The 9,368-nt window shown below is 39.5% G+C and overlaps 2 long non-coding RNA genes across 2 annotated transcripts; one reads left to right on the top strand and one right to left on the bottom strand.

The window, feature by feature from the left end:
- The first annotated feature begins 3,501 nt into the window (after nt 1-3,501).
- On the top strand, nt 3,502-5,139 carry LOC138973855 (uncharacterized). The gene is made up of 2 exons (XR_011458192.1): nt 3,502-4,069; nt 4,664-5,139. It is a non-coding gene; the product is annotated as an uncharacterized lncRNA (long non-coding RNA).
- Nucleotides 5,140-5,993: 854 nt separating this feature from the next.
- LOC138973856 (uncharacterized) lies at nt 5,994-8,700 on the bottom strand. The gene is made up of 3 exons (XR_011458193.1): nt 8,107-8,700; nt 7,400-7,575; nt 5,994-6,642 (listed from the first exon to the last, which is right to left on the bottom strand). It is a non-coding gene; the product is annotated as an uncharacterized lncRNA (long non-coding RNA).
- Nucleotides 8,701-9,368: the final 668 nt, after the last annotated feature.

Raw genomic sequence — 9,368 nt, 5'->3', positions numbered from 1 at the left:
TAAAGACATGCTCAACATGTTTTGATTTAGTTATCTGATTTTTTGTCGATTTTCTCGCAGGAACCTTGATTTTGCAAATTTGATTTTTGGGGGTGTCTGTGTTGTAGGTTCCACTGTATTGACACTACGTCATGTAAACTCAATCTGTTTTCCGAACAAGGTAGGGTAATCAATGGCCTTTTCAGTGATATACTTGGGTTTACAATCAACGGTTTTACAATCAACATCCTCATCAGAAAGATCTACCCTCAAACGCATCTGTATTGTTTTTTGAGTAATGTAGTTTCAAAAAAAGAAGAGTTGAAATGTGGGGATATCTCATATGAAGTAAGACAGCATGCATTGCACAGGGTAACCCCACAAAATGCAACACACAAAAATGCTATTTACTCCAACAGCCTTCGGCCGAATTACTTCTAATTTGGTTTACATCAATTTCAGCTTATGCAAGGCCTGTCCACAAAGTGGCAAATTTGTAGGGGTGATTTTATTTTGTAACATATATTTTATATTTCTTTCTTTATTCTTATCATAATTGCATAATATTGCATTCAATTAAGTCAAGTGCATTCTTTAGTTTCAATCACACTGAGACAGCAATTTTGTCATAACATCTTTTGACCATGGGATAAAGTTCTACACGAGTGAATTCTGAGAACTTTAAAAAGGCAAAATCTTTAAACTAAGTACCTCTCAGGGTCTGCGGCTGATATGTCTCATAGTCCAGCAGTAGATGGATGCACCTTTAGTCCATAAGCAAATGTACCAGGTGTTGATGTTGTCAAACCAGAAGTCCCAGGTATAGGCTGACCACCGTGGCTTAAAAGTATTCACGTCAATCATTTTTGACTCACATGCGAAGCAAAAGTGAGTCTATGTACTCACCCGAGTCGTCCGTCCGTCCGTCCGGAAAACTTTAACGTTGGATATTTCTTGGACACTATTCAGTCTATCAGTACCAAATTTGGCAAGATGGTGTATGATGACAAGGCCCCAAAAAACATACATAGCATCTTGACCTTGCTTCAAGGTCATTGTCGCAGGGGCCATAAATGTTGTCTAAAAGTTTCTGAGATTGAATACCTCACCTATATATGATATATAGGGCAAAGTAAGCCCCATCTTTTGATACCAGTTTGGTTTACCTTGCTTCAAGGTCAAGGTCACAGGAGCTCTTAAAAGTTGGATTGTATACATATTTTGAAGTGACCTTGACCCTGAACTATGGAAGATAACTGTTTCAAACTTAAAAATTATGTGGGGCACATGTTATGCTTTCATCATGAGACACATTTGGTCACATATGATCAAGGTCAAGGTCACTTTGACCCTTATGAAATGTGACCAAAATAAGGTAGTGAACCACTAAAAGTGACCATATCTCATGGTAGAAAGAGCCAATAAGCACCATTGTACTTCCTATGTCTTGAATTAACAGCTTTGTGTTGCATGACCTTGGATGACCTTGACCTTGGGTCACATGTATTTTGGTAGGAAAAATGTGTAAAGCAGTTCTTAGTGTATGATGTCATTGCTAGGTTTAGTTATTTGACCTTGACCCTGAAGGTCAAGGTCATGTAAAGGTCAAGGTCAAGCATGTGAGTCGTATGGGCTCTGCCCTTCTTGTTAGATCGTTAAGTACACTGAACCTAAAATAACACTGTCAGACACAAATTAGGACAGAAGTCGTACAATGTCATTGAAAATATCACCGAGTCTGATAATGAAATTAATTCAGCATTAATTTGCTCCACCTGTACTAACTTATCATAGTTATGAAACAAGTATACAGGCAACAAGTATTGTTGTGTTTAATGCAAGATAATATTCATTCAGTAACAAACAGCATACATATTGTATCGAGAAAACAAAGATACTTCACAATCAACGTTTTCACCATATATAACCTGTTTTGGAATCGATCAATCTTCAATTGCACAAGAAGATGGATTGCAACTTTTTTTCATCGTTTACAGATCATATAAACTATCAACTGACTGACCTATTACTTTGTATGGCTTTTTCACAAATAATACATTTTTATACACTTCACACATAACACAAATGGTTTTTGCATGCATTCCTGATTTTGTGTGTGGATGTGAGACCATGCATGGGGATTGTTTACTTCCTTATTTTATTCTATGTGTTAACTATTAACTGCTAGATATAAACATACAACTACCTGCTTAGATCAAGAGAAGAAGCACCACCTGCCTGTGTTCTGCTTGGCACGGTTGCAGTATGTACGTAGCCTCAATGCCGATTCACAAAATGTAAAAAATAAATTAAATGAGCAATTAAAAAAAAGTACAATGCTTTCAAAAATACAATGCATATTATGTCCAATAAAAGAATCATTTTCAAACCTCATGAAAACACAACCCACACCCACAGGGCCTAACAGACAGGCCACTAACACCAAGGGCACACACACACACACACACACACACTCACACACACACACACACACACATATATATATATATATATTATATAATATATATATATATATAAACGACACCAAACAAGATCACAGCTTATGCAAGGTCCCAGTAATCAAAGCAAACGCCAAGCACCAAGAATCTACAGTTTGTTTAGTCAGGGTGCAACAGGCACTTGACTTGAATCAGGATGGGTGGGTGCTGGGTTTGGGCTTATCCCGTGCTTTAAAATGATCTAGCTAGAGCGACATTATGCTGGTGATTTCTACCCACCACCAGTACCCAACCTCCTCTGTTCTATTGTCAAGTGCCTGTGGTCTGGCAAAAACAACATACGAAATGCAAACTCACACAAAGTGAACCACGGCGATACATAGAATCCTGCTCCACGATAAATGGTACCCCCCCCCCCCCCCCCCCCCCCCCCCTCCCCCACTTCAGAAATTATTACAATCACGTCCAATATACACTACCATCCCATAACAGAAATAGCATGATAACCATCTCTTACAAAATGCATGAAAAATACTCACTTGTCCAGCAAACTGCGGATTGTTGAGGACAAAATTCTTCTTCAGTTCAATCCATCGCGCAAGCTCCTCCCCGAAATAAACCCGCCGCTTTCCATAGCTGTGTCCACGAGCGAGTTTTTCGTCTCTTCTTTGCCTAGTGTGTAGTCAGCGGGGAATTATTGCGTTTTGGTTTCTTCTTTTGACTTTGGTCGGAGTTCGATTCAACTAAGTGATCCCGGCCTCCATTTTGTTTTACACAAACTCATGATGACGTCTGACCTACTTTGCTATGACGTGTCTTCTTTTTATGCTTGTGGTGATCTACCAGATCTAAAAGTAGGCCAAGACCTGCCAGTCCCCAGTCCAAAATTAATTCGTAAAAAATTCGCAGTTCTTGACTCCTTGGATGCAAGTCAATGAAACTTGGTATGTCTTCAAACGGATAGCTGCCTGAGGTATGACTAAAAGCCCTAGGGGCTCCGTGCACCTTGATTTGACAAGGTCAGTATCTTTAAGGGGAATTAGGGCAAACTCACGCTTGACAATATTAACAGCAATAGACCTTTTTCACTTAAATTTTGGCGCATGCGCTGTGAAGTTTATTGTCAGATCTACCGGAACTAGGGGGCAAAAGGAAAAATCGACAACGAGGCTTGGTGCAAAGTAAAGTGCGGAGACGACGAGACAAACTGTTGTGTTTACAACTGCAAGTGCAACAGTGGAATGAAGAAAGAGAAATACGGTGGACAGAATTTGTCATTGTATGGCTTTCCGATCGGTGCAAGCTGAGTGCGAAGGCGCAACAGCGAAGGACGCGATGGGTGCAAGCAATCCGACGACAGGGGTTTGTCGTACCATTGAAAAGTCTGCTCGCGTCACTTCGTGTCTGGCAATGGCACGGCTTTCAACGATGCCAACTCCTTTGACTTCGTACCCACCCTTAATCTTGGATTTGAGAGAACATCAAGAACAAGTGACTCTAGCAGAAGGACAAGGTACTGGTCGGAGACGTGACTTTGTCCGCTGAAGACCGACGACAAGCAAGCGGTTTTGCTTCCACCCCCAGTGTCAACGCTGAAAATATCATCGGATCTGGAAGAGACTCAGAGCCAAGTAAGCTTTGTTTGTTTTTATTAATTTATGATCTGCTGACTTCAAATTGTCTTCCTACATCAGTGTATAAGACATTTAAAATGAATCGGCAGCCCAAAATGGATGCATAGGAAGGGTCACGAAACAAATGCAAGATTTTAGAAAACAAACAAACAAGATCTAGACATATGTCGACAAGCCGCGTGCATGCAATCAACCAGAGATCTGTTGCTACAGTATCTCTGAATCAACCGACTCTTGAATCGAGAAGATTAAGGAGGTTACTTGATAGTGATACAGATCGTGATGCAGTTTTCAAGACATCGATAAAGCTCATGCTGAATCATTTTTTTTATTCCCAGAAATGTACCATTGAATTGATGCAACAACAAAAATAGCACTAGATTTCTACAATTTTGATTTTGCATAGAACACTCCAAAATAATTTCCGGGGAGCATCTCCCGCACCCCTAAGTTTTTTTTCAATTTCAGGAGTTATTTCCCTCATGTATTTTCATGCTTAAATGCTGTGAGTGTGATGCATGTGTAATCTGATAACAAGATCATTGATGCTAATTCTATTGCTAATGTATACATTTGATTTTGTATTTACAGAAGCAGCCATTCCTTTGCCCTCCGCATCTAGTGAGAGCTTAGGACCAGGGCCAGATCATGCCTTTGCAAAGAGGGACACGACTACATGTGAGGGTATTGTTATTGGAACACAGACTACCTCAAGTTGGCAGAGCTGCAGATGACAATTACATAACAGGCCTCTGTGATTAATCGTCTGACTGAAGATGTTTCTGGCTTGAAGAAAGACAACATGAAGGTGAAGGAGAACATACGCTCTTTTTCTGTTGATTCTCTACTGAAAAATGACACTGCAGTATGGTTTTACACATATGATGATATGGTGATCTTTCTGTATGCATGTACCTACTTCGTAAAAAAGGCAGGTCTACATTACTGGGTTGATGAGCTGCCAAAGGCCACATCACTCCAAAGAGCAAGAAGCTTATTTTGTCATGTAATGGTTTATATAATTTACTCTGGTACTGTATAGAATAAAGGGCCCATTATCAATCAAATCTCTGGTCTGGTCTGAATTTGTTTCATAAATGATTGTATGTGAGCTTACGAACATAACGATTCCCACTTTAAATAAATGCGATCAAGATAATTAGGTAGACAACATATCAAGAGACGTTTATTCCTTATTTCTTGTTATAATTGAAGGATATTATTATGCAATATACTGCTTTGTTTTTTAAAATGGCTTCAAATTGTCTCCCTTGTACCGACACTTTAGTACACAATTTGTGCATTCACTTGAGTTATTTCTTAAAGAAAATTACCCCCCAAAATTATTCAAAACAGTCTTTGACATATCTACAGTTTAATTAAAAGAAAAACTGTATTTTATTTTAAGTGATAAATAAATATAGACAAATCTTGGGACTGTGCACAAACTGATCGGCTTGAACTCAAAAGTCGCAGCCAAGAATCTTCTGCAACTTTTGAGTTCAAGTCTGTCAGCTTGTGCACGGTCCCACAATCAGTTCAAAAAGAATTTTCCTTGATATAGCCTTGAAAAAAAAAGTAAGTAACAAATTTTGTACAAACAAATTTGTTCAAGGGAGACAATTGGAATCATGTTTTTTAAAATCGGTGAATTGCATTATAATTTCCTCAAAAAAATAACAAATAACTGTGAAATAAATTGAAAAAAAAGTGCCAACATTATTACCTTGATCAGATCGATGTGTATGACAAGGAATTTCTATGTTTGCTGATTTGGTTGTCCGGTAATGACTTTCATGCACAGGGCTTCTAAATTCACTCGCTCAAACGCTCATGTCTGCACCAACATTCACACACGTCCATATTCATAAGGGATGGTGACAACACGCTCTTGAACAACAAACATGGCACAAAACGAATGAACATTTCAAACATTTCGCTATTGAATGAAATCATCAGTACATGGATATCAAATCATAAAACATCTCACGTATACCTCCTTGCCATTCCGAAGTTGAAGAAGAACACAGTCCGGCATTACACACACTACACTTTCATCACTGAGAATCGCTGTTCACAACACATGTCCTCGGCTCTGATACGTTCTCCGAATAATACACACAAGTCCTGGATGATGGTATAGTCCGTACGAAGCCAAAACACTTCTTACTATCCTCTGACACAAGTTCTTATCAGCTTCCACAATCTTCTGTCTTAACTGCAGGCATTTAAAAAATTAAACCTGAACTCACACACAGAGGTGACAGCACTACGTACCCTCCCTCGCTGTAAACAAAGTACTCATTTTACCTGTCCATATTGAAACTACATACATTTTTCACTTGACAGAACAGTTAACTGTTGCTACCAACTTAATTAACTGGTATTGGAAAAAAATATCACACCTTGAAAACCCTAGTTCAGTATATCATAACTATATGCAGCCTTCAAACGGCTGGTACCGGTTGTTGAAGATCTCTTAGTCGCGCTTCCTGGCATCCGGACTTCTTGGGTCAAAATTGAGGCCTTGAAGAGTCGTCCGGGAAAACTTGTCTTGTCTTGAAGCATACCTGAAAATGAAATTATTTTTTTTACTTGACACTAAAGCAAATCTTATGCTGGGTACAAATGCTAAAACAAGTTGCGCCAGTCTGTCAAACATGTATAACGATACTGAACGCAGTACATTTCACAAGGACAATGCTTAGCTGAAAACCAGCATCCACGTCGAATAAGGTAAATGGCAACCCAGCATAGCGCAGTAGCAAAACTGTCCCACAGGAAATCACGCTTCCCTGTGTTTAAAAAAAATCTGTTTAACTTTCTAAGCTTGTAGCCCTGAAAGTAAAAAAAATTTGCACTAGCCTCTGGCTAGTGATTCTGAAAACGTACCAGCCAGAGAGCAAATTTTACGAACCAAACCAACAATTTGATTCAGCATCTTCACTCGCATTTGGCGAGTAGATGAACACTTCTACTCACCAGTTGCATGCTTCTACTCACTATGGCGAGTAAAATACTTGCCACTTTCAGGGCTGGTTTGTTTTTAACCTAAACATAATGTTGTAGTTTTCCAGAAATTGCTCTACACACAAACATACACCACCGCCCTGGTCTCTTGACTAAATGTAAAATGCATAGTTTTTTGATGATGCACTTTATAAATATCACTGTTTCTCTTTCCCCAGTCTTGTAGCTGTTGTAGTTAACAAGCTCTATATTTTAACTTTGAGACTTATGTTCTGAAAAAAATAGATCACACTCTGATGTAAACCTCTAGGTAACGCAACCCTAATTTCCTTAATATTAATTATTATACACACTTACTTAACAATTTGTATGTCATCGAGAGCAGCTGGTGCAGTTTTCTTGGCAGCATGCCCCTTCCACATACATTTGTAGTGCGTACAAGTTTTGTCTGCTGGCACAGTGTCGATTCCTTCAGCCATGTAGTGTGAAGCAGCAAAAAGTGTGGCAGCCACATGGTTGCAAGACTGTCCTTTCTGGGTAAAAACAACAACACACAATCAAATTCCGTTTGTGTCATCTTGATTTTCCTTAGACTGCTAATAACAATTAACTTTATCTTTCCTAGGAATTCCTACAGAGAGCTTGTAAGCGCATGCTGTTGATATCTATATAAAATATATACCGGCTCAGAATGGAATTTGATCTTACTGCAGTGATAACCTTCATTGACAAGAGGATTCACAAACACATGTGTACGTACACATTTAAATAAAACTCCGCACTCAGGTACCTGGTATTCTATTGAACATGCCTAGCCAACATGGCATGGTCTCCTGGAGATACTGATTGAAATTACATTAACATGCTGCTCACTGATATCTTTGTCAAAAAAGACAGCTTTTGCATGCAGACATTTTCAGTAGAGAATTATGAATCTCTGTGTGTGTTTGTCACTTTGTGTGCCATGCATTATATGACTGAGTATGAAAACTGATTGTGTAAGATACCAAGTAACGCAGCCATCAAGTTAATCCCACAAAACATACAAGGCCAACAACACTTACCCAGCAATACACTAGCTCCAAGTGCCTGTCCGGTCAGCGTCCCCCCACAACAGCATACACTTCGTTGCGAGTCTGCTTCATTGACGTCAGCACACTCGCTCTGAGTCTGATCACCACAGTTGCTTACTAGCTGTTGTGCCATGCAGAAAGACATTTTATGCACACAGTATGTCTATCGTTTACACCAAGGTTTTGCATTCTTTGCACTGGATGCGTCGTATAACTTGTCGAACGTCGACGCAGTAGTATCAGTAAGAAAGTTGATCCAGAGATCTGTAGATCTGTGGTCGATCACCTCTGCTTCGCTTATGCAGGGGAAGTTCGCCAAGTCTTTCGTCCATATACCACGAATAGCCGTTTCAAACCATACCTTCGTGCATGTCCTTGACTTTTAGTTCATGATTTTGAACAAGATAATCCGTTTTCTTGCAGAATTTCTCAACGTAATCCTCTGGCAATAGTACTTCGAGCACCGACAGTGAAAGAGGTATTTCAGGCTGCCCCTTATTTCCGGTTATCAGAGAGAGGCTGCCGTGCCCTAAAATCTGATTGGTCGAAACGCTGGGGGCAAAGGTTATACGAAAAAGGTCTATTGTGTTTTCAGCGTAGCAATAGGGCCCGATATTTAGACGAGACAAGTATAATGCCGACGAGTCGCATTATACTTGTTCGAGTCTAAATATCGGACCCTATTGCTACGATGAAAACACAATAGCGTTTATATAGCTATTCTGACATCAAATTCAAATTCTGTGTTAAAATCATGTTTTTGTCAGCAACAAGTACCACAATTGTCCATATCGTTGATTGCAGACGACGGTTCCCTTTCCGCATGAAGCCACGGAAATAACCGAACATTGAAAAACCCACGGACATGTATTACGGAGAAAACTCGAGATAACCGGATGTTTAGCATTACGTCAATATGCTAGGAATCATATGACGTCATGACGTATCATGCTTGCCTACGTAGATTGTATGTTCGAAAGTCTGACTTCTGTTGGGAATTCGCGTGGTGAAGACTGCGGTAAATCTGTAGATGATAAGAGAACAAGGATTGTCTCAGAAGAAACGACTAAATGTTTCAGACCGGTAACTTCATTTCAACATTGCACTATACAATGGACGTTCTATGTGACAGGAGAGTTTGCTGATTTTGTGTTAAACATTGGAGAGATCGTCTGCTAGAATCAGAGATAGGTCGCTTCAGATTGCAGCTTCTGGAAATTTGCAAGGTTTGTTGCCTGTTAAAGAACTGGATT

This window comes from Littorina saxatilis, linkage group LG8 (assembly GCF_037325665.1).
Source record: "Littorina saxatilis isolate snail1 linkage group LG8, US_GU_Lsax_2.0, whole genome shotgun sequence".
In the NCBI taxonomy this organism is placed as follows: domain Eukaryota; kingdom Metazoa; phylum Mollusca; class Gastropoda; order Littorinimorpha; family Littorinidae; genus Littorina; species Littorina saxatilis.
Note: the sequence above shows the minus strand (reverse complement) of the source record. Positions and strands in the feature narration are given on the sequence as shown.